This window comes from Petaurus breviceps, unplaced genomic scaffold (assembly GCF_028583685.1).
Source record: "Petaurus breviceps papuanus isolate PSGF00001 unplaced genomic scaffold, PetGlider_PUasm1.0 183, whole genome shotgun sequence".
NCBI lineage: Eukaryota > Metazoa > Chordata > Mammalia > Diprotodontia > Petauridae > Petaurus > Petaurus breviceps.
The window spans coordinates 20576991-20602130 of record NW_027185791.1 but is presented as its reverse complement, the minus strand read 5'-3'; the positions used below and the strand labels follow the sequence as shown (position 1 = coordinate 20602130).

At 39.2% G+C, this 25140-nt stretch overlaps 1 protein-coding gene across 2 annotated transcripts in view; it reads right to left on the bottom strand.

Moving 5' to 3' along the window:
- Nucleotides 1–2426: 2426 nt before the first annotated feature.
- MUC8 (mucin 8) overlaps nucleotides 2427–25140 on the bottom strand; it is a 133541-nt gene continuing 110827 nt past the window's right edge. The window contains exons 7-10 of one of the 2 annotated variants that reach the window (XM_069088005.1): nucleotides 19507–20193; nucleotides 8328–8462; nucleotides 6778–6899; nucleotides 2427–5945 (exon numbers count right to left, since the gene is read on the bottom strand). The gene's annotated coding sequence lies outside the window, so the exon portion shown is untranslated. The remainder of the gene's footprint in view (nucleotides 5946–6777; nucleotides 6900–8327; nucleotides 8463–19506; nucleotides 20194–25140) is intronic. The other variant, XM_069088006.1, reaches the window with a different exon arrangement.

Genomic DNA, 25140 nt, shown 5'->3' with positions numbered 1-25140 from the left:
TTGACCCCTCCTAGGAAGTTCTCACTCGATAGCTTCCATAATTTCCTTGAAGAACAGTTTCTTTCTTCTCAGAGCATCCAGGCTTATCTTTTGCTGGAAAGCTCTAATTTTACAATTGACCTTTTCCTTCCCTTTCCCATCTATGTTATACTCTTCTACTCTCCATCATGGTGACAAGGGCCGAGTCTCCTCTCCTATTCTTCATATCTCTCCCCTAACTTTTTTTTTTTTTGCTTCCCATTGGAGGCACATTTCTTTCAGTAGGTATATTTATTCTCCCTTACATTTTTGGAGTGTGGAGTGGTCTCCTCTGAGGCATTTCTTTTCTGCTTAAGGAAGGAGATCAGTCTACATAGATCATAGTTACTTACCTGAGAGCTTAGTCCTAGATCTGATTGTACTTAGTTAAGTTACTTCACTTCTTTGCTCCTCCATTTCCAAATCTGTAAAAGGGTCTACATGTCTAGATATCCCTTTAAGCCCTAACATTCTGTCAGTCTACTAAAGCATTAAAAAAAAAACATTATAAATCAATTCTAGATGTGCATCCAGGGACAGGGAATGAGGATTCTCTTTTTGGTAGTATGTCCCTTGCAGAGCAGGCTTGGGAATTCTTGACTTAACTGAAGCAAGAAGAGTTCCATCTAGTCTCAGAGCCAACATCTGTTTTCTCAACTAGGGCAGCCAGGATCCAGGCAGTCAGATGTTGTTTTCACCATGCAATCAAGAATGACAAGGATCTCCTCTCTCCCACCCCTCCCCCTAAGGACATGACTGTGAGGTTAATAGCCATTACTGATTCTCATTAAGATTATAAGGAGCCTTCTGGGTCACATGAGTTGGAGTAATAGACATTTTCTCTGATTCTAACAACTTCAACCTCTCCAAAACAGAAATTATATGCCAAAGATAAAGCAATTTCAGTTGTTTCCATGGTCTAGGAAATTTAGAAGCCAAAAGAAGGTTTTAAAAAATGTATGAATTTATACTTACTGACCCTGAGCTCACTCATTCCCTCTCCCACTTCTCACATTAACAGCAGTGAGGCTATACCAACAAACCAAAGGGTGTGATATAGGTTTACAACAAAACCCACCTTATGCTCTGGTCCCCTTTCCATCTTCCCAATGCTATGGAGACCTCAGCTCCAGGTTGCAACCCAGTAGTACTAGTGCTGCAAAGCTCTCAACTGCCAGTGACAGGAGGAACTACATAGCACCAGCAAGGTAGACCTTGAATGTGCCAATGCTGGACCAGAGAACTAAGCAACAGAGAGAGTGTGACAGGACATCATATATATGGTGGAGTTGGCGTGTGGAGGAAAGAGTTGTGCAGGACTCCATAAAGCCTGAGGAAAAGGGCACAGAATCTAGCTGAGGCCAGTTCTGACCACCCAAAAGTCACTTGGAGAAGAGACTTAGGCTGGTGAACCATGAATTATCCAGTGTGGGAGGAGGCCAAGATTCTTTGATACCCATCCCCCAAAGAAACCACCATCAAGGAGGACAGAGTCAAAAAGGTAACAGGGAAAAATAAGTGGAGGGGCAGGGAGAGACTGAAACTACAAAAGATCTCAGCAAGAAGAAAATGCAAAGACCCTGAGTATAAGCAATAAATCAACAGGGAAAACACCAACAACAGAAGGAAGTGTGGCCATTAAATCTAGTAAATTAGCTTAGGGATCTATGAAGAAAGACTGAAAAACAAAGGAAAATGATTCACTATTTGATGAAACAGAGGATCCTATAGTATGGAAGATAATGTGGAATCACCATATGTTATTCTTAAATGATTCAAAACAGAAATGAGAATTGTGAAAATAATTTGTGACCTACACAGAAAAGAATGGAAATAAAATAATAGAAAATTGGAATCTGTGATGGTGAGTCACCAAAGAATTAAAAGACAGAATTGTAGATTGGGAATGCAAATATACAGAAGAGAAGGACAACCTAGAAAAACAAAAAACAATAACATGAAAAGAAAATATGCGGGGCGGCCAGGTGGCTCAGTGAGTAGGAGCACCGGCCCCAGAGTCGGGATGACCTGGATCAAATCCGGGCTCAGATACTCAGCACCACACCCAGAGATAATAACTGGCCGTGTAACCTTGAGCAAGTTACTTAACCCCAATTGCTTTAAAAAAAAATAGAAAAAGAAAATATGCTCACTACTAAGCAAAATATACTCATTTCAAAGACAGGTTGTGTAGCTACAACCCAAGGATCATAGATCTCCCAGGAAAAGACATCATGGGACAAAAAATAATAAAAAACAACCAACTTTAACACCATAACACAGGAAATAATAGAACTGCTTAGAACTTCTGAACAAAGACAATGAAATATCAGTTGAAAAACTTCAACAGTCACCTCTTGGAGAAAAAAAAACTCAAGGCTTCAAACTCCATGATATATAGCAGCTAAATCCAACAATTCAATTCAACAACAAATTTTAGGATTTTAGGAATTTTTAGAATTTGAGTTTGTTTAAGTAGAGGAAATAGATAGAAGAAATAATCAGGAGAAATATCTTCAAGTATAAAGGAAAGGAAATTAGAATAATGCAAGACTGTTTTGTACCCACCACAAAGCTTAGGAGGGAATGGAACAGTGTTCCCAAGAATGATGGAGCTGAGAATCATCCCAGAGGAACCAACCATGCAAATTTGAGCTTAACTATATTTTTGTTTTGTTGTGTTTTTGGAGGGGGGACGGCAGGGCAGTTGGGGTTAAGTGACTTGCCCAAGATCACACAGCTAGTAAGTATTAAGCATCTGAGACCAAATTTGAACTCAGGTCCTCCTGCCTCCAGGGCCAGTGCTTTATTCAATGCACCACCTAGCTGCCCCTTAACAACGCTTTTAAAAAGATGGACATTCAATAATAAATTGGCATTTGAAACATTTTCAGAAAGAAAACCAGACTTAAAAAGATTATTTGCTTCTTGAACACAAACAATAGAAATGCAGGAGTGAATAAATGCAGTAACCAAGAACACCAATAGTAACAGAGTGACAGTAAAGAGACCAAAACAAACAAACAAACAAAAAGTCCTTATTTCTAAATATAGAGAAATACAAGGGTAAAGTGTGGAGGGAACAGTGAGGAGGCAGACATGGGGCATTATGAACAGAACCTAGTGACCCCCTGTCCACAGCTGAGTCAGTGTTTTTTGTGGAACTACATTACAACATAGGAGAGCACATTAAGCAAGAGGATAAAGAGGAGGGTGTGATGTGCCTTTGACAAAGTATAATACTTTTTATGCTAAAAAGCCTATGAAGTATAGGTACAGAGGAACCTTTTTTAATGTCATAAGAAGCATTTATCTAAAACCAAAAGCAAGCATCATGTGAAAAAGGGATACTCTAGAATCTTTTCCAATAAATGCAGGAGGGAGGCAAGGATGACCTCTCTTCCCACCATTATGTTGTATCGTTCTAGAAATGCTAGCAAAACCAATGAGACTAAAGAAACCAATTAAAGTCATAAAAATGGGAAAAAAGGAGACAAAACTATCCCTATTTGGTCAACATATGATAGTCTACTTGGAAAATCCTAGGGCATCAGCAAAAATATTAAGACAATATCTTGAGTAAGGTTGTTGCCACAATGTTGAAATGTGGAGAAACGAAAGATCTACAATATCAAGGGAAATGATTAAAAGAAATATGTTCAAAGTGGGAATAGTACTTCCAGACTATATTACAAACTAGCAGTCATCCAAATCATCTGTTATTGGTTTTAAAGATCAATAGAACAGACTAGACAAGAAAGAATCAGAAACAATGGGACTCAATAACTCAGTGTTTAATAAAGTAGAAAACAAATTACTAGGGGGAGGGGAGACTCATTATATTAAAAATTTTAATTAAAAAAACTGCTGGGAAAACTGCAAATCAATATGGCAGAAATTAGACTTAGACCAAAACCTTATACTTTATTTTGTAATACATTCTAAATGAAATTGCAATCTTAATATTAAAGATCATACAACAAAATTAGAAGAGAAACAGATCATATTCCTCTCACAGCTAAGAGTAGGAGATGTGTTCTTAACCAAACAAGAGATAGAGGCAATTACAAAAGATATAAGAGAGAACTTGGATGATTTGAAACTAAAAAACTTCCACATAGACAAAATTAATGCACCTAGGATAAGAAGGTAAATGATCAAAAGTGGAAAAAAATCTTTGTGTCAAATTTCTCTTATAAGGGTTTGGTAGTATATATGTTTTATGTATGTGTGTACATGTGTATGGATATACATATATACACATACATGTATTGTGTGTATATATCTTGGATATATATGCCTTGTTTTATATGTGTGTATATACATGAATATATACACATATCACATACATGTATCTGTGTATATGTTTGTGTGTATGTATGTATATCACACTAATAGCTATCCCCCAGGAAATTAGTGTTTAAAGGATATGAACAGTTATCAAAAGAATGTATTCACAACCACATGAAAGAGTGCCCCAAATCACTAATAATAAAAAGTATATATATCAAAACAACCCTGAGGTTTCACCTCTCACACTGGAAATGGGCAAAAGTGACCTAAAACATAGCAATAGTTGATGCTGGAGGGGTTGTTAAATGATAGGCACACTAATACATTGTTGGTGAAGCTGTGAAATGATACAATCATTTTGGAAAGCAATTTGAAATTATGCATACAAAATCACTAAACTATCCATACAATTTGAACCAGATGGTCCATTACTGGGTTTGTACCCCAAGGAGGCCATTATACACCAAAATATCTATAGCAATATGTTTTGTGACAGCTAAGCATTGGAAACTAAGTAGTTGGTCATCGACTAAGCAAACTGTGGTACATGATTGTAATGCAGTATTATTGCGCTATAAGACATGATGAGTATGCTGAATGCAGAGAAACATGGAAAGATCTACTGACATAAAGTGAAGTAAGCAGAGCCAAGAAAAAAAAGATACACAATAAGTGCAACAATACAAATTTAAAGAATTGTACACCCCCAAATTAAAAGCTATAAAATTACAAAGATTAAGCAGGATTCAAATGAAGATATATGAAAGGATATCCCCAATTCACCCCTTATGGAGGTGAGAAATCCACAGTCATCAAACATGACTCATTTTTTGGACTTTTTCAATGTATTTATCAATTGTACTATTTTTTCCTCTAAAAAAAGCTCTTAATTACATGAGATGACTCTGGGAAGGGAATGGGGGTCACTTGGCACTTCAGAGAACTGTACTAAGGCTAATATTGAAGTATTTTTATTTATTCTCCACCTTTTGGAAATAGTTCAGTAAATTCTCCAGTGTCTGCTATGGGGAAGAGATACGGTAGGAATAGAATGTTCTGATCAGCAAAGAGTTGACAAACACAGAGTTTTTGTGCTGTTTTGTTTTTTAATGCAATGCTCTTTGTCTCAAAGTCTTTGACTCCATTCCTCCTCACGCCTCCTTTAATAAGCTATTTGTTCATTTAGCCAGCTCCTAAACACACCACATGTAAAGGCTGCCCAGTGAATTCCAAACTCATGGGGAATATGTGGGATCAGTCAATTCCTGAAACTTGGTCTGGAAAATATTAATTCTTTTCCACTATTTATTCGAATTGGAAAAGAGTTTACATTTAGACAAGCTTTACCCACACCAAAACTGACCTCTCATATCCATTTCCTTTTAGATTTCCTCTAAATAACACACATACTAATATGCTTTCTTATTTTTCAATCATTTTAACTTCAGATAAAATTATAATCAATTTTTTTGCCTCGAGATCAGCTATATTTATTCAGGACTTAAGTAAACATAAGGCCTCATTTTTTTTGGCATCATGACCATGTTTAACAGCTCCAGGAATGCTGTTGAGCTGCTGCAGCAACATTGATGTAAAGGCAGGTGTTTCATTTTTGTTAACTGGTAACTCACCTCCTGAAATGAGAATTGGAGACATGGCCTATTAATCATAAGAAAAGACTATTAGCCAAACTTTAATTACTTTTAACAAATGCCGTTCGTAATGAGAATGTGTCCAGAACAAGAATCTGGTAATGATGGAGGGTACATTGAACCCCATTACTGGATGAAGTCCTCTGCCGGGATGTTGTAACACCCGGCATTCTAAGATTTGAAGTGATATCCTCAAATCTGTTAGATGAACTATTGAATTTACCTCAGAAAAGTTAAATGGATCAAAGGTAAAAATGATTGCCTATGTCTTACTTAAAGCTGTGTACTTAAGAGATGAAATATTAAACTTGGTGGAGACAAAATGAGAGATGTCTTTATATGGCAGGACTTCCTCACACCTACTAAGGAGGAATCAACTTTATTTGGGAAAGGTAAGTTCGTGGCAGCTGAGGTTGCTCAAAAGGGATCTAATGGAACAGGGATGATAATTCAAGTGGGAAGCCATCGTGCAGTGTCACCCGCCTGTTAAAATTCTAAGCACAGCTGGCTCAATTACAGCAACACCTTCACTAGCAGGGCCCCTGTCTCCCATTTCTTGTTCAGAGGACTGTTATTAGTGTTAGCCTTATTTTCCACGACTCTGATTTGCAGAACAAACTCACACTTCAATTCAATTTTGAAAAAAATGTGAGAATGAACCTTTTGGATGTGCAATATATGCTATCACTTGGTACAAGGAAAAATCCAGGTGGGAAGCCTTGAGATGAAGCTGGGTCAGTTGCAGGAAATAGCCTTGTCCTGTCTTCAACAACAAAGGAAAGGCGATAGTATAGTACGGGGGAAATGTACTTACCCTGGAGTCTGAGAGTATGCATTCGATTCTGCACCTATAAACTGAAGGAGCTGGATTAGATAACCTCTGAGGTCCTTTCCGAAGCTCTCAATACATAGTTCTATGGACATAGCACATGCAACCTTGAAAGGGGAGGGGAAGTTTCTTGTTTAGTTTTTAAAGGAAAAGACAAGAGAGAAATAGAATGAGCAAGTTCTGACTGGTGAATTATTACATAATAAGGTGGATTATTATGGCATTAAGCACAGTTCCAGATGCCAAAAAAAGAATAATCATCTTTGTAATTATAAAATCCAGGCAGCAGCAGCAGTGGGTAAAACAAGTTAGGAGAACCCCTTTAGTACATAGCAAGGAAAGAACAAAGATTAGGTAGGCAAGGGAATTTGCAAGGGACTCTCTACTATGGAATAGGAAGAAACCAAAGATGAATCTGAGAAACTATCCACCAGAAGTCAAGATAACCAGACCCTTAGGGAAAAGCTACCCTGAATGCCACCTAGGGAGCACAATGAAAAGACTTCATTAGAAAGATTGTGGCAATGGAACTTCAGGAGGCAGAGAAGGAAATAGAATAGAAAAGAACATAGGGAGAATAATATGGACCCAACTACTAATGACCCAAATATATGAATCCATGTTTAATTCTGTGATGCAATTGCACCTATATGTTCATAGGCAGAATTTTAGTCTAAGTAAATTAATTCTTAGTGAGAAGAACATTGGATCTAGAATTAGAAAACCTGGATTAAAACCTTAACCCTACTACTTACTACGTCTATGACCATGGACAAGTCATTTCACCTCCATAAAAGGTGGGGGAGGGGATATGAATGAAATCATCTCTAATGCCCCTTTTAAATATTAATTATATGTATCTATGGGCAGAGAACTTAGTTTAGACAGAACATTTCTTAATTCCCTCCCTAGTTACTTTACATTTTCTCTAATTCCAAAGAGCCTTGCTATTGTACATTATAAATCAATTGCAGAATATGAATCTAGGTGTCATTTGGTCACCCAAACGAACACATTTATACATACTAGAAACATATACCCATATGCAACATGCTACAGTTGAAGAAAAATGGATTTAACAGGAAAATAACATATATTTAACATAATATTTTTATGAATTATCCTTTTGATAACACTGCAAATTCAAAAGCTATTCATTGTTAAGAAGTATACCCTTTACCCACCCAGAAACACCTGGCCGTGTAACCTTGAGCAAGTTACTTAACCCCAATTGCTTAGGGGCAGCCAGGTGGCTCAGCGAGTAAGAACACCGGCTCCAGTGTCAGGATGACCTGGATCAAATACGGGCTCAGATACTCAGCACCACACCCAGAATTAACTGGCTGTGTAACCTTGAGCAAGTTACTTAACCCCAATTGCTTAAAAAAAAGTATACCCTTGATTATAGGTAATTAGTGACAATTAACAAAAGGTTTTCTTTGCATTTCTCAAGAATGTTTGAATTCCCAAAGTCTTGAATTTCCTTTATCAAATTCTATCAGAGGATATTAACAGTTAACTCCAAAACAACCTACCTGCTCCTTTGGGGAGTATAAATACAGTAGGATTCATTCATTTCAAACCATCCTTTCCCATTATGGACATCAGTGAGCATTCAGACTTGAACTGTTATAAATTTCAAATATATTCATATCGAACACATACAATACCTGTATATGTAAACATACATACATTATTACTCTGTACTTTTTCCTTGTCCTAACTGCATTTACTGCGGCTACTCACTCATCTCCTTCCATTTATAACCTAATTACCCACTCTTACTGTAAGAATAGATATATATTTACAGGAGAAACACTCTGAATTAATTGTCCCTCTCTCCCACCTGTTGCTTTCAATACAATGCAACAAATACTTACTGAGCACTTACTAAATGCAAAATACTCTGATAGCTTCTCTAGGAGATTTTTAAAAATCATGTCACCACTGTCCATAAGAGCTTAAAGTTTTTCAGGAAGGGGGATGGCCTGGGTCTGCAATATAATTATAACACAAGACAACATGTGATAACCTCCAGAAGAGAGGTACAACGTAGTACAATACCATAGGAGAGGTTTCTTCCTCCTGGGAGGATCATGAGGGACTTAATAAAGAAAGTAGTGTTTAAGTTGGACTTTGAAGTAGGATTCAACAAAAACTTATGGAGAAATGACATTTCAGGCAGAGGGAACAGTATTAGCAAAGGTACAGAGGTGAGGAAACACAGGCCCTGTTTGATCAATGGGGAGAAAGTATATTTTGGCTGAAGGGGAATAGCATGGGATGAATACTCATTTATTCATTCTTCAACAACTATTTATTAAGCATGTGCCATATGCAAAACACTGAAGTAGGTACCGGGAGTGTTGCAAGGATGATTGAGATGTATTCCTTGCCTTCATGAAGTTTGCAATCTAGCAAGTTTGGAGAAGTAATTTATGGACAAACCATATGTCTCCTTGGAGTCATAGACTTGGTACTTTCAGAAAAGCCCTGAAAAAATAAGAAAAAGACTAACAGATAAAGCAGACACTGAATGAAACCCAAAAGAAATGCCAGTGTCTCTTTAATCTAGCCCAGGGCATCAAAAGAAGATAACAGGGAGCCTCTAAGCATTCTTATCAGGGTTCATACAAGGAGGCATAAAGTCATTAATCTCTCTAGCAATTGTGTCCTAACTCCAGTGTAATTTCAGTTCTAGGTTCATGTTAGGGGATAAGATCATTTCCCAGTAAATGACTCCACACAGAATTGGAGGAGATGATGAGCCCAGAGACAGAAGGAGGCTAAGTGGATTACCTGTTCTAGAATTATGGCACAGCAGCAATGACCTCCAAAGGGGTCAAGACCTGGGCATAGCCATCTCATCCAACCCTGCGAAAGTAGGATGATGCTGGCCCTGGCACAAAGTTTCAATGCAGGTGCTGAGTCTGGACAGTCTGTATGTAGAGGGGGTCATCCTTCTCATGGGTCCTTCCTCTCTTCCCCCAGGCTAGACCCAGATCATTGTCTCTTACCTTTTCTTTCTCTCCTTTTAATGCCTACTTTGTGATCCATCCTCCAAAACAGGTTTGTTTTACTTACCTAGTTCTGCTTTGCTTCTTAAACTCCCCTCTCCCACTGGTCTTTCTTTGCCTATTTCTCTATTGGCTTTACTGTCTTTTACATAAGGACTACCTATTCAACCATCTTTTCCCTATTGCAGATAAAAGCGAGGCTAATGTCCTCACCCCATGTCTGTATTTGTATATTCTTCCTTTGGCCCAATCCAATTATGAGAAATAATTTATTTACTTCCTTTTTTTTTTGCTTTTTGGAGGGCAATTGGAGTTGTGACTTGCCCAAGGTCACACAGCTAGTTTTTGTGTGTGTGTGTGTGTGTGTTTAAGTGTCTGAGCCCAGATTTGATCCTAGATCCTTCTGACTCCAGGGCCGGTGCTATATTCACTGTGCCACCTAGCTACCCCTATTTACTTCCTCCTTACTTCTTCCCTAGTATATTCCTTTTTAAAATTCCTTTTTTTTCTTCTCTTAAGACTAACAAAACAGAACAAAACCACACCCAGACCCTATGTTTGTCTTCTTTTACTTCCTCTGTGACCCCTGAAAATAGTGCAATGCTGAAGGGACAGTTACCTCTTCTTACACAATTAAAAGATAAATGCACAGCAAATTTTTCTCCTTCCAATTGCTCAAATATATGACTGACTCTCTTGCATTCTACTAAAGATCTATTATTGTCTTTGTAGGATTATACTAAATTTTACAGGATGCTATTTTTGGTTGCAAGCCTTTTTCTTTTGCCTTTTGGTATATCCTAGGTCAAGGTTTTCCTTCTTTTGTAGTAGTATAATTCTGTCTAAACCAGACTGGTTCCTTAGTACTTGAGCCCTTCCCTTTTTTTTTTTTTTGGCTGCTTGTAGTAATTTTTTTTCTTGTAAGGTCTGAATGCTATCTATGACATTCTGTGTGTTTTGACTTTGGGGTTTCTTTCAGGATTATCATTGGATTCTCTATAGTTTCATTTTGCCCTTTGATTCTAATGGTTCTGGGAAGTTTTCTTTTATGATTCATTGAAATATGAAATACAGGTTTTTGTTTGGTCATGTTTTTTCAAGAAGTTTGATAATTTTAAAATTATCTGTCTCCCCCCTGTTTTCAAAGTCAGTTGTTTTGGTAACAGATATGATTTCCATATTTCTACTCTTTCGGTCTTTTGGCTTTGACCTAATAACTTTTTGTTGTCTCATGGAATCATTGAGTTCTATTTGCTTCTTTTCTAATGCTAGACATTTATTAACCCAATTATATATCAGTAAACTGATACATTAAATCTATGCTTACTGGTGGAAATAGAAAATACTCAGAATGATAGGATGGGGGGTGGGAGATAATTTAAGTAACCAGAACTCAGAAAAAGAAAACGAACAAGCCACAAATGAATTCTTCAAGAAAAAAATCCCAGGTCCAGCTAAACTGACAAATGAATTGAAGCTTATTTGGTGTGCATGCATTGGTTTTGCCAACAGCTACAGTGTCCCCCATGGTTCACCAGAGGGCACTAAGATAATACATTAATATAAATATGACTATCTCACATTAATATGAATGACTTCCCCCCCACCCTTCATCTTCCCTGATCACCTAAGCTCAAGAGAAGCATGGCTATCTTTGGGTTCTGTTTAGATCTAGGAATATGACTTGTAATATGCTAAAAAGAAATGACCAATATAAGAAATGACTCTTTTCCAATCTGAGCCCCAAACCCATCATTCAGAAACCCCCTGCTCTTATTGACCAATCTCAGTCACAGAAATTAACAATGTATTTTTAGTCATCATGTAATTTATTAAACTCTAGAATGGTGAATCTGAAGAAGTTAAAATAGTAAAACTACTTACTTGACTCCCTTCCAATCTCCCCATCAAACCCCTCACTGCCTGGGGCATAGAGAGAAGGGTTGGGGTATGGAGCTGTGGCTTTGGAACTAGTCAATGTGGGCTTGGCAAGCAATCAGAAAAAATAACCATTGGGGATTAGTTAGAATTGCCTCCCACTGATGTCACCATGGTGGGGGGAATTTCATGGTAGCTGCCATTACCATCTAGTCTCATTCCAATCCAACTCCCAACCAATGCTTGGTCCTACTAGTGGTGGCTCTGGTCTCACACTTCTCCGTGATCTCTCATGTTCTGACTTTTCCTGTGCCTAGACCAGAAGGCAGCTACAAAATTTAAAGCAGTAGTAAAGAAACATTAGCCACCGGGATACCTGGATAGAATTAAGAGGGAAATAAACTGGGAGTTTCTTCCCTACCCCCACCCCCAAATCTGTGAAGTTAGTTCAGGTAGGCAGAGCCAATCTCACACTCTCCCCCAAAGAATCTTTCCCAGCCTCTAAAATCTACTATAGCTTTGTCTATGTCTGAACTCATGCAAACGGTGGGTGGTTGTAAACCCTGCTGGATAAGTTTATAGGTTTTAAAAAGTAAGAATATTTTGGTGGTAAAAATTGTGTGAACCACTAAAATCTGTCTCAGGCTTATCATCAGGAAAGAATACTTCCTGCTAAACCTCTTATTGTGTAAGAATATGCCCCTGTCAGACTTGAACAACAAGTTTGCTAGTAGTAAGGTACAAGTTACAAAAACAGTAAGATATAAGGCTGCATCTCTCTAAGACTTGTTGTGTCTCCTTAGTTCTTGAAGAAGACCTTGGGAGTCGATGCCATGACATGCAAATGAATTGCATTTGAGTAAGGAAGGGATGTGCAAAGTCACTAGCCTCACTTTCTCCTTTGGAGCCATCTGGGTCCGATGGCAAGATACAGATCAGGATGACTGGAGATGGCCCTGGATGGCCCTTGGTCTTCAGTATGTCCATAGATCTGCGCCTTTGCAGGAGCAGATCATTATATACCTTGTAAAGGAGAGGTTTTAAATGACTCATTTGCATACGAAAGGACTAGCAGAAATAAGGAATTTGTCCCATAAATTGCCTCAAAGTGCCTCCTTTTCATAGACCAACAAGAGAAACGAGAACACTGATCTGTTCAGTGGTTATCAGGCACATGATCACTGTACATGTACAGCCTGTTCTAAAGCGATGAAGAATTAGGAAATGGCCACAATTAGCGAGAGTGGGGTCCCTCACTGAAAGGACCCTGCTCTGCACTAGACACCAGATCCATCTAATAGAGATGTTTTGCCTCCAGAGGAACAAGCCCAGTCAAGGAATCCATGAAATCTGTGAATTTTGTGAGGACTCTAGGAAGAGGGAAAGGACTTCCCTCCTATGTAGAAGCAAGTTTGCCCATTTGTACGTCTGACACATAGGCCTCACTGACATTGCCCTCATGAGTTTCACAACCTTTTCCCACTGACACTGTATTTGTGGAAGAGTGTGCCTCCAGTTTCTGGGGGCAACCTTTTACAATTGCTGATTTTGCTCTGCCATTTGAATAAATAAATGCCTGTGCTAAGAGATCATCATTAACAGTGGCCATAGCTCCTAAGCTGTAGTTAACTTGCAAGTTCAAGCTGAGGGAGTGACAACAATGATAATAACTACCATTTGTATTTATGATGTACCAGACACCGTACAAAAGGCATCAATAAAACACTTTAAAAATAAAATATTTTTAAAAGTAAAATAAAATGCCTGCCACAGACTATTCTCATTGTAGTCTCAGCGCAATGCATAGCTCACAGGAGCACAGAGAGAAAAATGTTGAAGTTGAGGAGGCAGCAGTCAGGATTCAGAGTGTAGAACACTGAGAAAAGGAGTCGGTGAAGAATCTACCAATTCTTTCATTGGTTGGGGTCGGGATAGATGTGGGCGTATATTCGGCAGTTCTGTCCCTACTGTACACCTGGCTCCTTTTCCTACTTCCTGTAACTTACAGAGAAAGCAACTGTCATGTAAGTAATTAGTTAGCTAGATAGGGATAAATTAAATAGTATTTTATCTTTTTCAATTATGTGTAAAGATAGTTTTTGACATTCATTTTTTATAAGAATTTGGGTTACAGATTTTTCTCCCTTCCTTCCTCTCTCCCCTCTCCCCAAGGCAGTCAATCTGACATAGATTATACAACAGCAATTGTGTGAAACAAATTTCCATATTTGTCACATTGTGAAAGAAAAAAACAGAACAAAAGGAAAAAACCAATAAAAATGATAAAGAAAGGGAAAATTATATGCTTCAATCTGCATTTGGCATCCATCAGTTCTTTCTCTGGATGTGCATTTTCCATCATGAGTCCTTTGGAATTGCCTTGGATCGTTGTATGGCTAAGAAGAGCTAAGTCTACCTTAGCTAATTATCACACAGTGTTGCTGTTTCTGTGTACAGTATTCTCGTGGTTTTGCTCACTTCACTCAGCATCAGTTCATATAAGTCTTTCCAGGTTTTTCTGAAAGCTGCCTGCTCATCATTTCTTAAAGCACAATAGTATTTCATTACATTCACATACCACAATTTGTTCAGCCATTCCCCCAGTTCATGGGCTTTCCCTCAGTTTCCAATTCTTTACCACCACAAAAAGAGCTGCTATGAATATTTTTGTATATGTAGGTCCTTGTCCCTTTTTTATGATATCTTTGAGATGTAGGCCTATTAGCAATATTGCTGGGTCAAAGATATGCACAGTTTTACAGCCCTTTGGGCATATGTACTGTTTCACAATTATTATCTCATATGGTCTTCATGAAAAACCCTGGGAATTAAGTGCTATTATTATTCCCATTTTATAGATAAGGAAACTGAGGCAGGCAGAAGTTAAAGTTGACTTACCAAGGATCATACAGCTAGAAGTGTCCGAGGCCAGATTTGGACTCAGATCTTTCGAACTCTAAGAAGTAGCCTTGATATGTGTAATGTGTAACTAGTCTCCCTTTGAAAACTTCAATTTTTTGGTGAAACTTTCACTCTCTCAAACAGCAGTCAATCCCATTTGGAAACAATTCTAACTGTTAGATATTCTTTATTTTTAGCTGAAATCTGGTTCCCTGTAATTTCTACATTGTTCTGCTCTCTAGAGCAACCCAAAATAAATTGAATTCCTCTTCCAAATGACAAGTCTTCTCAAAAATGAAGAGAAATAACCAAACATCTCTAAGTCTGTGCTTTTATCCATACCCAATTCTCTGAATAATTCTTTACATGCCACAGTTTCTATTCCTCCCTTTCTTCTCCCCTTTCTCATCAGGGGTTCTGAAGTTCTTAACCTGGGATTCATAAACTTTTTTTTTTACATATTGATAATTGTATACAATACAACTGGTTTCCTTTGTAATGCTATGTGTTTTATTTTATACATTTAAAAACATTATTTTTAGAAAAGACCCACAGGCTTGTTCAGATGTCAACAGAGTCCATGGCATAAAAAGGTTAAGATCCCTTGGTTTAGATGAACCAAGTTTTCAACATCCCCTTTAACATGTGGTTCCTAGAATGATGCACAATACTTTAAATGTGCTACTATTAATTAGAGCAGGTTTTCCAATGACATACTTAGCAGTTTGGACTTATCTCTAGGTTCAACAGGATGTTTCTGAGTAGGGCAGCAAAACTGCCAGAATAGGGAAGAAAATACTAAATTTGGAGACAAATTCTGAGTTCAAATTCTGCCTCGGGCACTTAGCAGCTGTGTGACCCTGGGCAAGTCAGTTAACATCTCTCAGACTCAGTTTTATCATCTGTAAAACAGGAATAATAACAGTCCCCATGTTGGAGTTTAAGATTCAAACAAATAAAACACATGTAAAATGTTTTACCAAACTTAGAGTGCTATAAAATGCTTTTATTATTCATTCTTGCCTCAAGATGAAGAATAGACTAGAGCACAGAAAGACTGAAAGCAGGATTGTCACAGTCGCTTATAGCTTAAAACTGCATTTCATCAAGATGGAAAGGGAAAGGAGAGGCTGAGGAAGAGGCAGGCATGGCCAACATTCTCTCTTAACATAAACAACCCACCCAAGGGAATCTTTGAGAGCCAAGGAGTAAGGTGACAGCCACTGTTCCTTAAATCGCATCTCCTCTGACACCCATCACACTGATTTGCTCCCCCTGGGAAACTACAGTTATCCCTTCCACGTCCAGGGGTTGGGGCACTGCTCCCTCGTGATCTGAAAAATACACCTAAAATTTTGGACTCTCCCTTTGCATCATAAATGAAGCCTGAATTATTATGGTATTAAAAGATAAAATACATTGATAGTATATAATACCGTGCATGTATTATGCATTTCTGAGTTTCTAAACTTCTTCTGCATTATCTCCTGGCCTTTGTTTGTCATCTGCAGCTTCCACAAACCTCCCCAAAATTACCATTTAATTTCTTATGCTGATCCACAATACAGTAAAACCACAAAGGGGAAAGTGGCAATGTGAAAGGGCTAACTGTATTAGCACAGAGTATCGGGTTCAGGCAAGAGTGTTCTGAAGTCAACTCACAAGTCAACAACAGCTCCCAAGAGCCAATAGCTACATTTTGTTTGAATATTTATACCTCAAAAACAGACAAATGGGGCAGCTAGGTGGAATACTGAGTTCAAATCCAGCCTCAGACATTTAATACAAAACTAGCTGCTTGAACCTGAGCAAGTCACTTAACCCCAATTGCTCTACCTTCCCCACCTCCAAAAAGCAAAAGTTAAAAAAAAATCCAGACAAATGCTACAGGTCAATGTTTGACTTATTGTTTTCTTGATTACCCAGTCTTAAGACAGTGAGAGAGGAAATGTTATTTATGCAGATTAAACTTAAAAGTGTCTTGTGTATATAGCCCTGGGCTTCGGTAGGCATGTTTTGGGCATGCCCAGTTTGCTTTGAGGGGAGCCCACTTTGTCCTCTACCATGTAATGGGGATAGCCTCCTTTGATTGGCTGCCTTCTTTAAAACTGGTGAAACTAAGGCATTCGCTGCTTTTCTGCCATCTTCTCTGCAACACTCTCTTCTGCTGTTCTTGACTTGAACCCTCCCAGGCAATCCTATCCACTTCATCCAGCCTGGATGGTGGGAACTGAACCAGTGAAAAGCGTAGGAATGTCCTTCTCTGGCTTAGCTCTCTGTAACCTCAGCCCCAAGAGATGGCTCTGCTGGTGCTGGCTGCTTCCCTTCTCTGTGGATCATCGCAGTTTCAGGTGCTGACCCTCAGGGGGCCTGGACAGAAGCTCAAGCCGTGCCTCTCTGGGCCCGTGGTTCAGCAAGGCAGGACAGCATGGAAGCCCTGAGATGCCATAATGCCTAGGGTACCAGCTCAAGGAGGGCTCTGGTCTTGGACCAAGGCTGTATGTTTGTGATTTCAAATACTCCTTTGTAAGAGGTTCATTGTTACACGTGTTTTCAGAGAGTCGGTTGTTAGACATTTATTAGCACACCACTGGAATGATGTGAGTAGAGATTTTACGATTCAATCCAACAAGAATTTTTAAGGGGCTGCTATGTGCCAGGCAATATGCTAGAGACACCACCAAGTGCCAGAGGAACCCCGGCAGATTACAGTGACACCCAAGCTGCAACAGGGAGGAAGGCCTCAGAGAAGGGTATTAAGCCAACCCACACGAGCGTGTAGGTGAGAGTTTTAAAACAAGGTACTAGAGTAAAGGCTAGGACTCAGGGCTGGGGAACCTGTGTCCTCAAAGCCACGTGTGGTCCTCTAGGTTCTCAAGTGTGGCCCTTTGACCGAATTCAAACTTAGAATTTGTTCTGTAAAACTTGGACTTGGGAGCAGCTAGGTGGTACAGTGAAAAGACCACCAGCTCTGGAGTCAGGAGGACCTGTGTTCTAATCCAGCCTCAGACACTTGACATACTTGCTAACTGTGTGACCTTGGGCAAGTCACTTAACCCCAATTGGCTTGCCTTCCTCCTCAAAAAAAACAAACGAAAAACTTGGACTTGGCAAAAAGGCTGAACCCAAGGATCTAGAAGGCCACGTGTGGCCTCAAGGTCTCAGGTTCTCCACCCCTGGTGGGGGCTTCTACAGCATGGTCACCTGGTGTATTGAGGGCAGAGGGAGGCGATCAATTGCAGGAATAACCAGGGAAGAGAAGAAGCATGTATTAAGCCCCTAATATGTGGCAGGTACTGCCTGATAAGTAGCGTCTCATTCAGTCCTCACAAGAACCCTGTGAGGTTGGTGTCATTATCATTATTGTTGGTTTATAGTTGAGGAAACTGAGGCAAGCAGAGGTGAGTAATTTGCCTAGAGTCACAAGTCTAGCAGTGTCTGAGGTCAGATCTGAATTCAGGTCTTTCAGACTCCAGGTCTGTTAGTCTATTCGCTGTACCGCCTGCCTACAATCAAGTCTCAAAGAAAAACCATTAGACCAGCCCAAGTTTGGAAAGTTATATAAAATTCATTTGTTGTTGTTCAGTCATTTTCAGTTGTGACCCCATTTGGGCATGTGGGCAAAGATACTGAAGTGGTTAGTCATCTCCAGGTCATTTTACAAATGAGGAGCTGAAGCAAACAGGGTTAAGTGACTTGTCCAGGGTCACACAGCTAATAAGAGTCTGAGGCCACATTTGCACTCAGGAAGATGAGTCTCCCTAACTCCAGACCTGGTTCTCTAGTCACTGTGCCACCTGGCCGCCTTTCTTGAACACCTTACCCATATAGTTGACACCTCTATTTAAGATCCCCACCTTACTTTAGTATTCCTCTAAACATTTGGTATACAAACACAAATTGCCTATATTGCAATTTAAGAAAGCTTTTTGTTCTTACTATAACCAAAAAGGCAAAACTTCAATTTGGTTTTCTCCCTACATCTCAATAGAAAAATGTGCATACACATTTGCTTGCTTGGTGATATTACTAAAGGGACCTCAGTCTATATAAAATGAGAAGTTACAGAGACAGTATAACATTGTGGAGAGAATGCTTTACTTGAGTAAGGCCGGTTGAATTCCCACTTCCAGCTCTCACTAGCTGTGTGACCTGGGCAAATCACACTTCTCTAGGCCTCTGCTTCCTCATCGAAAAATGATGTGACTGAAGGGGTTTCCTGACCTCTGAGATCCCTTCTGGCTCCAAATCTGTGATCTCTGCATGCTTGATCTAAAGGTCAGGGACCATCCTATAATCAAGGCTATAACTAGCATCCAAGCTCAAAGTTCAATTTAAAATGCTGGGAAACCGGAAGTGAAGCTCAAAAAGCAAGGACTAAAGATAGCACCCCACATGGGAGTATAAAATAACAGAAATGGACAACTGTATCCTCACTTTCTCCAGCTACAGGTGTTTTATGCTTTGTGTCAAAATGGTACCAGACGGACCTGGGAGATTTGTCTCTTGGGAAACACTGACTACTCATATGGCAGGTCCAAAAGACATTTTCCAGAGGTGGGGAGGAGAGGCATGGGAGAGTTATGAGCAGGACCATGCTGCTACCACTCACTTTCAGGATCCTAGAAATAACCCTGATGTGGGGAAAAAAAAAATACACTTCCTCTACAACACTGCGGCTTTTAAGCCCACACCCATGCATTTCCTATTGATATAAAATCAGTCAGTGACAGGACTATTAACTCCTGAGCATGATACATTTACTAAAAGGCAAAGCAACAATAATCACCAAAGCATTAACTCACTGGAAGACAAAAGGAAGAATCATCAAAATGTAACACAACACACCCATTAAGCTGGGTGACACTCTCCCACCAGGGCACACAGGGTTTACAGAAAAGAGTAGACACATACTTACAAAGAATTCTATCAAGGAGGCAGGAGTAGGGACACTGATGTCCAGAGCAAGTCAGCATCCTCTGCTTCGAAGAAACTGTGTTCCTCTTTTCAAACTCCACATCCTCCCTGTGGTGAAGGAGGCCCTGCTCTCTTGGGCTGCTGCTGCAGAGGCGGTAAAATTCTTTTAGTAAAACAGGTGCCTTGAGACAGGTGTCTGCAGCCTTCCAGTGGCTGGACCTGAGGCACTATTAAGTTATTCTATGGCGAGTGCTTCTCTCCAGTTAAAGAAGTGCAGAAGTCCTCAGGTGTGTTCTCTGGAGTCTGAGAAGTTTCTCTTCAAATAGCAGAAAATAATAAAGAAAAGGCCTTCGAGGGTTTCCCCTCTTTCAAACCATAGAAGTTACTAGAAAGAAATAAGCTCCGCCAACTCTTCCGACAGCGAGAGCATTAGGCTTTCCCTCCAGAGGATCCGGTAGCTGCAGACCCTGGGAGGTTTCAGCAAGTGCTTTCTTCTTTCTGATTCTCCTCTGTCCTTCGTTAAGACAGTGAGCATTCTTTGCCATCCACTCTTTTCAAGAGCCTGTGTTTCTTCTCATTTTTCTGATCTCTGTCTTCTTACCTTCTCATCTCCTCTCTTCTCTCACTCCTCATGTGACCTCAGATCACTCATACAGAACATCTTTATTCGTGGTGACAAAATTTGAAGCTGAATTAAAAAAAAAAACCAAAGAAATCCCACACTTTTTATCAGGGATCACAAATACATAATATCCAAGTTTTCCCATAGTCTCCAAAGACTAAGATTTATAGATTCTCAAATAAATCCTTCAAACACCTGAAAACAATCCTATGGAAATGAGCTGATGGACAGCAATGCCCTGCAGCTATCCCGCCTCCAGCCAATATCTGTGCCTCTGAAACATTTTCAAGAAGTTCCTCCCAATCCATTTATCTAAGAGGCAGTTTTCTCTCAGGTCCTCAAAACTAGCTCAAGCTGCTTTTCTCATGGGAAGGTCCGTTTTCTTTCCTTTTCAGTAAATAAAATGTTTATATCCAAGGAGGGCAATACCTTACATCTCTCTTCAGGTCCCTTTGTCATCCTGGTCGCTTTTCTCTGGAATTTGTCACTGGCTCTTTTAAAATGCTCCCAGAACTGAACATTAATACTCCAGATGTGATCTGACCAGGGCACTGTGCAGTGGGACTATCACCTCCCTTGATCTGGGTTGTATTTTTCTATTAGTGCAATCCAAGTTTACATTAGGTTTTTGGCAGCCATGTCTTACTGTTCATTCACTGTTAACTCTCTTAGTTCTCTAGGAGAGAACTATTGTGCTTACATTCCATTAAAAACTCGTAAGTCTCCTTCATGTGAACTGCTTTTACACCAGATTTTCCCTATCCTGTAATTGTGCAGCTAATTTTTTTTTAAAGCAATCGGGATTAAGTAACTTGCTCAAGGTTACACGGCCAGGTGTTTCTGGGTGGGTGCTAATTGTCTGAGCCCAGCTTCAATCCCCAGGTCATCCCAACACTGGAGCCGGTACTCTTACTCGCTGTGCTACCTGGCTGCCCCTGTGCAGCTGATTTTGAATGTATTTATCCTGATTAAATTCCATTTTCTTGCTCTTGATCCATTATTCCAATGTTCCAAGATTTCTTTTGAAACTTCAGTTTATCTGTCATATTTAGCAGGGGACTTTGTGACATTTGAATGTTTTTCTCGAAGAAAGAGAAGTATTTCAACAAGTCAAGATATGAATGATATATTTTCTGGGCCTTTGAGGGATGATTTCACCTAAGTTTACACAACTGTAAAATGGTAATAAACATAGAACCTGCTTCACAAGGTTGTTGTGAAGATTAAATGAAATAATATTTATAAAGTACTTAGCACAGTGACTAGCAGGTATATAGTGTTTGCTTCCTTCCCCTTCCTTCTTACAAACAAATTTAAGTGGGAAAAGGTAAAGAATAATGACAACCAAAGGTTTTTTTTTTAATGTTTTTCAAATACCAGTAGATGTTATTATCTCCACTTTACCGATGAAGAAATGGAGACAGTGGGAGGTTAAGTGAATTGTCCAACAGCAAGGAAAAGTCCAAAGTAGATTTGAACCCAAGTCTTGACAATAAGCCCAGAATGTTTCTAATGGGGTCCAAAGTAGAAGCTGTGGAGAGGGATGATCTCACCTCCAGGAAATCATGATCTTACTTAAAGATCTGTAAAGGAGGATAGAAAGATGGAATGCATTTCATTCTCTCCACAATAGCTAACTGTAGGTCTAGTCTCCAACACAAACTCATCTACCCTTATCCCTCCCTTTCTACTTTGCTCTGTCCCCTCCCTCTTCTGCGAACATTCTCAACCTCCCCTTCTGAGCCCCACTTATAAACTAATCCCTACACAATATCCACAGCAGCAGTTGTATAAGTTCCATAGAAACTTCCCTACCTTAAGAGCACTGGCCCCAGAGTCGGGAGACCTGGGATCAGTTCTGGGCTCAGATACTTAACACCTGCACAAAAATAACTGGCCGTGTACCCTTGAGCAAGTTACTTAACCCTGATTGCTTTAAAAAAAAAAAAAAAGAAACTTCCCTCCTTTTTCTCAGCATACCCACCTCTGCCCCTAGATGACCTCATGGGTACAGCAGAAGCCCCTCCAGAGGTGACTCTGTATTCCAGTGACCAATTTCACCTTTTGGGTGAGCCACAGAGTGTGTGCAGACAGGTATGAGTTATGTCAAGTCATAGATTCCATTATATTATATTTAATCCCAAATACACTCTGAAGAATTTCTGCTTAAGACACCACCATGCTTCCAGTTGCCCAGTCATTTTGTATCATCCTTGACTCTTCCCTCTCCTTCACTTCCCATACCCAGTTATCAAACCTTGTCATTTCTACTTCCATATATCTTTCTGTAGTCCCCTGATATCTCTATTCACAAAACTACTACTCCAGCCCAAGCCCTCATCATCTCTTGCCTGAACTAGTACAATGGCTTTTTAAAGGGTACACTTGCCTCCAGTATTCCCTCTATATCTTCCATATAATTGCCAAAATAATTTTTCTAAAGCACAAATCTGACCTTGTTACCCCCTACTCAGTAAATTTCAGTGTTTGCCTACTGATCCCAGGATCAAACACTATTCCATCATTAAAACATATGTGTTAGTGTATTTTATAATATCATCATTATTACCATAATAGCACATGGGAGAATTTATAAATAAGGTAAATATGCACATGTTTTAGGTGCTTATTTTCATGTTCTGTTTTTGAACTGATGGAATATTCGATTTAAAAATGGGGAGACACTAGTCTATTCTAGCTCACTGCCCCTAGATGGGATGAGATTAGAGACAACTAATAATCCATTTTAGCTGGAAAACAAAGCAAATGATGGGACAAAGAATAAAATACAGCTTGAAAAGAAATATAAACCCAGTCCTTATCCTGGACATACTTAGAGTCTTGTTGGGAAGGCAAGACACACATAAGAAGCAACCACAAATTATAACAATACAAAATGGTAGAAGATTTAGACACCAAAAAAAAAGTCCAAACTGAGTGTTGTTGGTTTTGAGACAAGGGGAGAGAATTGTGTGCTCGAGTGGTGCTGTCAGGGTTATCTATAAAATGAGGACATGGTTGCAAAGGACACTGCCAGGACTGGCATGCAAGTGGTGCCTTTTTCTGAATACCTATGGATAGGACCATATGGAAATTCTTTATATTATCTACTATCCAAGTTTAAATTTGTCCAATTGAGGGGTGTTTAGGGGGCACAGTGAATAGAGCACTGGCCCTAGAGTTAGGAGGACCTGAGTTTAAATCCAGCCTCAGACACTTAACACACAAAAAAACTAGCCATGTGACCTTGGGCAAGTCACTTAACCCCAATTGCTCTCCCAAAAAAAAAAAGAAAAGCAAAAAAAAAAAAATTGTCCACTTGAACCTGGAGGGAAAGTTTCATTTTCCATGGTTGTTATCCTTTAACATTTGCCATGAAATCAGGAGAAAATGTGAAAGACTAGTTTTTCTAGCTCATCCATAAATTCTACAAGGTGGCATTAAACAGTTCCCACTTTGCTATATGGGTCTGAGGACCTCCGTATAACCTGAAAAAAAAAAGTAAAATGAAATAACCTCTCAACAATAACCCAAAGAAGGTTTAGAATCAGAGACTTATTTTCATGTCTCAACCATCTCTCTCTCTCTCTCTCTCTCTCTCTCTCTCTCTCTCATCACACACACACACACACACACACATACACACACACATACACACACATCTAAATGAAGCTCAGTGCAAAAAAATAGGCCAACTTCTGTGGATGTGTACTCATGCAACAGACTGGAACTCTCCAAAGGAGTCGTCACAGTCCATTGAGTGGGCAGCTCATGAATGAAGAAAGATTTACACATTAGTCAGTTATGACTCCTTAGGAACCATTAGGAACTTCAGCATAAAATTATTTTTAAGTCTCTAAAGGGGTCCAAATCAACATCTCTAGCAAATTTCCCCAGTAACTCAGTGTTCCTACTAAATGATACACACTTCCTAAATGAACAGACCTAAAAAATATAGATTTTTTACAATGACATTAAAGATAGCTTCTTTCCTGAAGGTGAATGTCTCAGTAAGGTTTTGCTAAATAGAAACTGGTCTTTTTGAGGAATTCTTCTTTATCCAGTAAATAATGCCTGTAACTAGCTACGTCTTTCCCTAGATGAATATGCTTAACAATTTCAAAGCATCTAGATAGATCATTCTGCAAAGCCTAGATACACATTTACATGGGAGCAGTATTCGATTAAATGAAAAACCAGAAAAAAAGATATTCTTGTCTCCACCTGTTATTTCAGAGCATTATGCAGAAAAGACTCTTGTTCTCTCTCTCCTTCCCTACTACTTCCTTCCCTTCCTTCTTTCCTTTCCTTCTCCTTTTCCTTCCTTTCTTTAATTTTTCATCTTTTCTTGTCTCCTTCCTTTTTTCTCAAATTTCTCCCCAAACTACAACTACATATGTATATATATATATGTATGTATGTATATATATATGTATATATACACATGTGTATGTATATCTATACATATAGATACACAGAGATACATATAAATATAGATCTCCAGAGCTCTGATTTAATCATTATAGGGAAGTCTTCATGTGAAAATTCCCCCTATCAATGCAGATTGGCAATTCTGCAATTCATAGACATTGACATCCAGAGTGAAGAGTGGTCTTTGATTAGAGGAGGCAGCCTGTTCCTGAGGTCCTTAAAAGTTCTGTAAGATTGGGCTTGCAAAGGGATTGATGCATATGGAAGACAAGCAGATACAGAGCAGACAGCCTTGCAAGTTTCTGAATGCTAATTAACTTCTGTGGGAACTTTCACACAAATTAACTTTACTTGAACTTTCCCCTGGAATTGAACATTTTGGAGAGGTTTGTTTTTGCAAAATTCTTTGACTCGAGAAAGAGCTGCTTCAAAAAAGAAAAGAAAAAAAAATATTGAAACTGAGCTTACTTAATAAGAATGGTGGCTTTCCCTCTTTCCTGTCCTCTTCTTCTGGTCTCTCCCTCCCCCAAACTGACACCGTGGTATCAGAGAGAATGTTCATGGATGCTTAAAAGAGAAAAG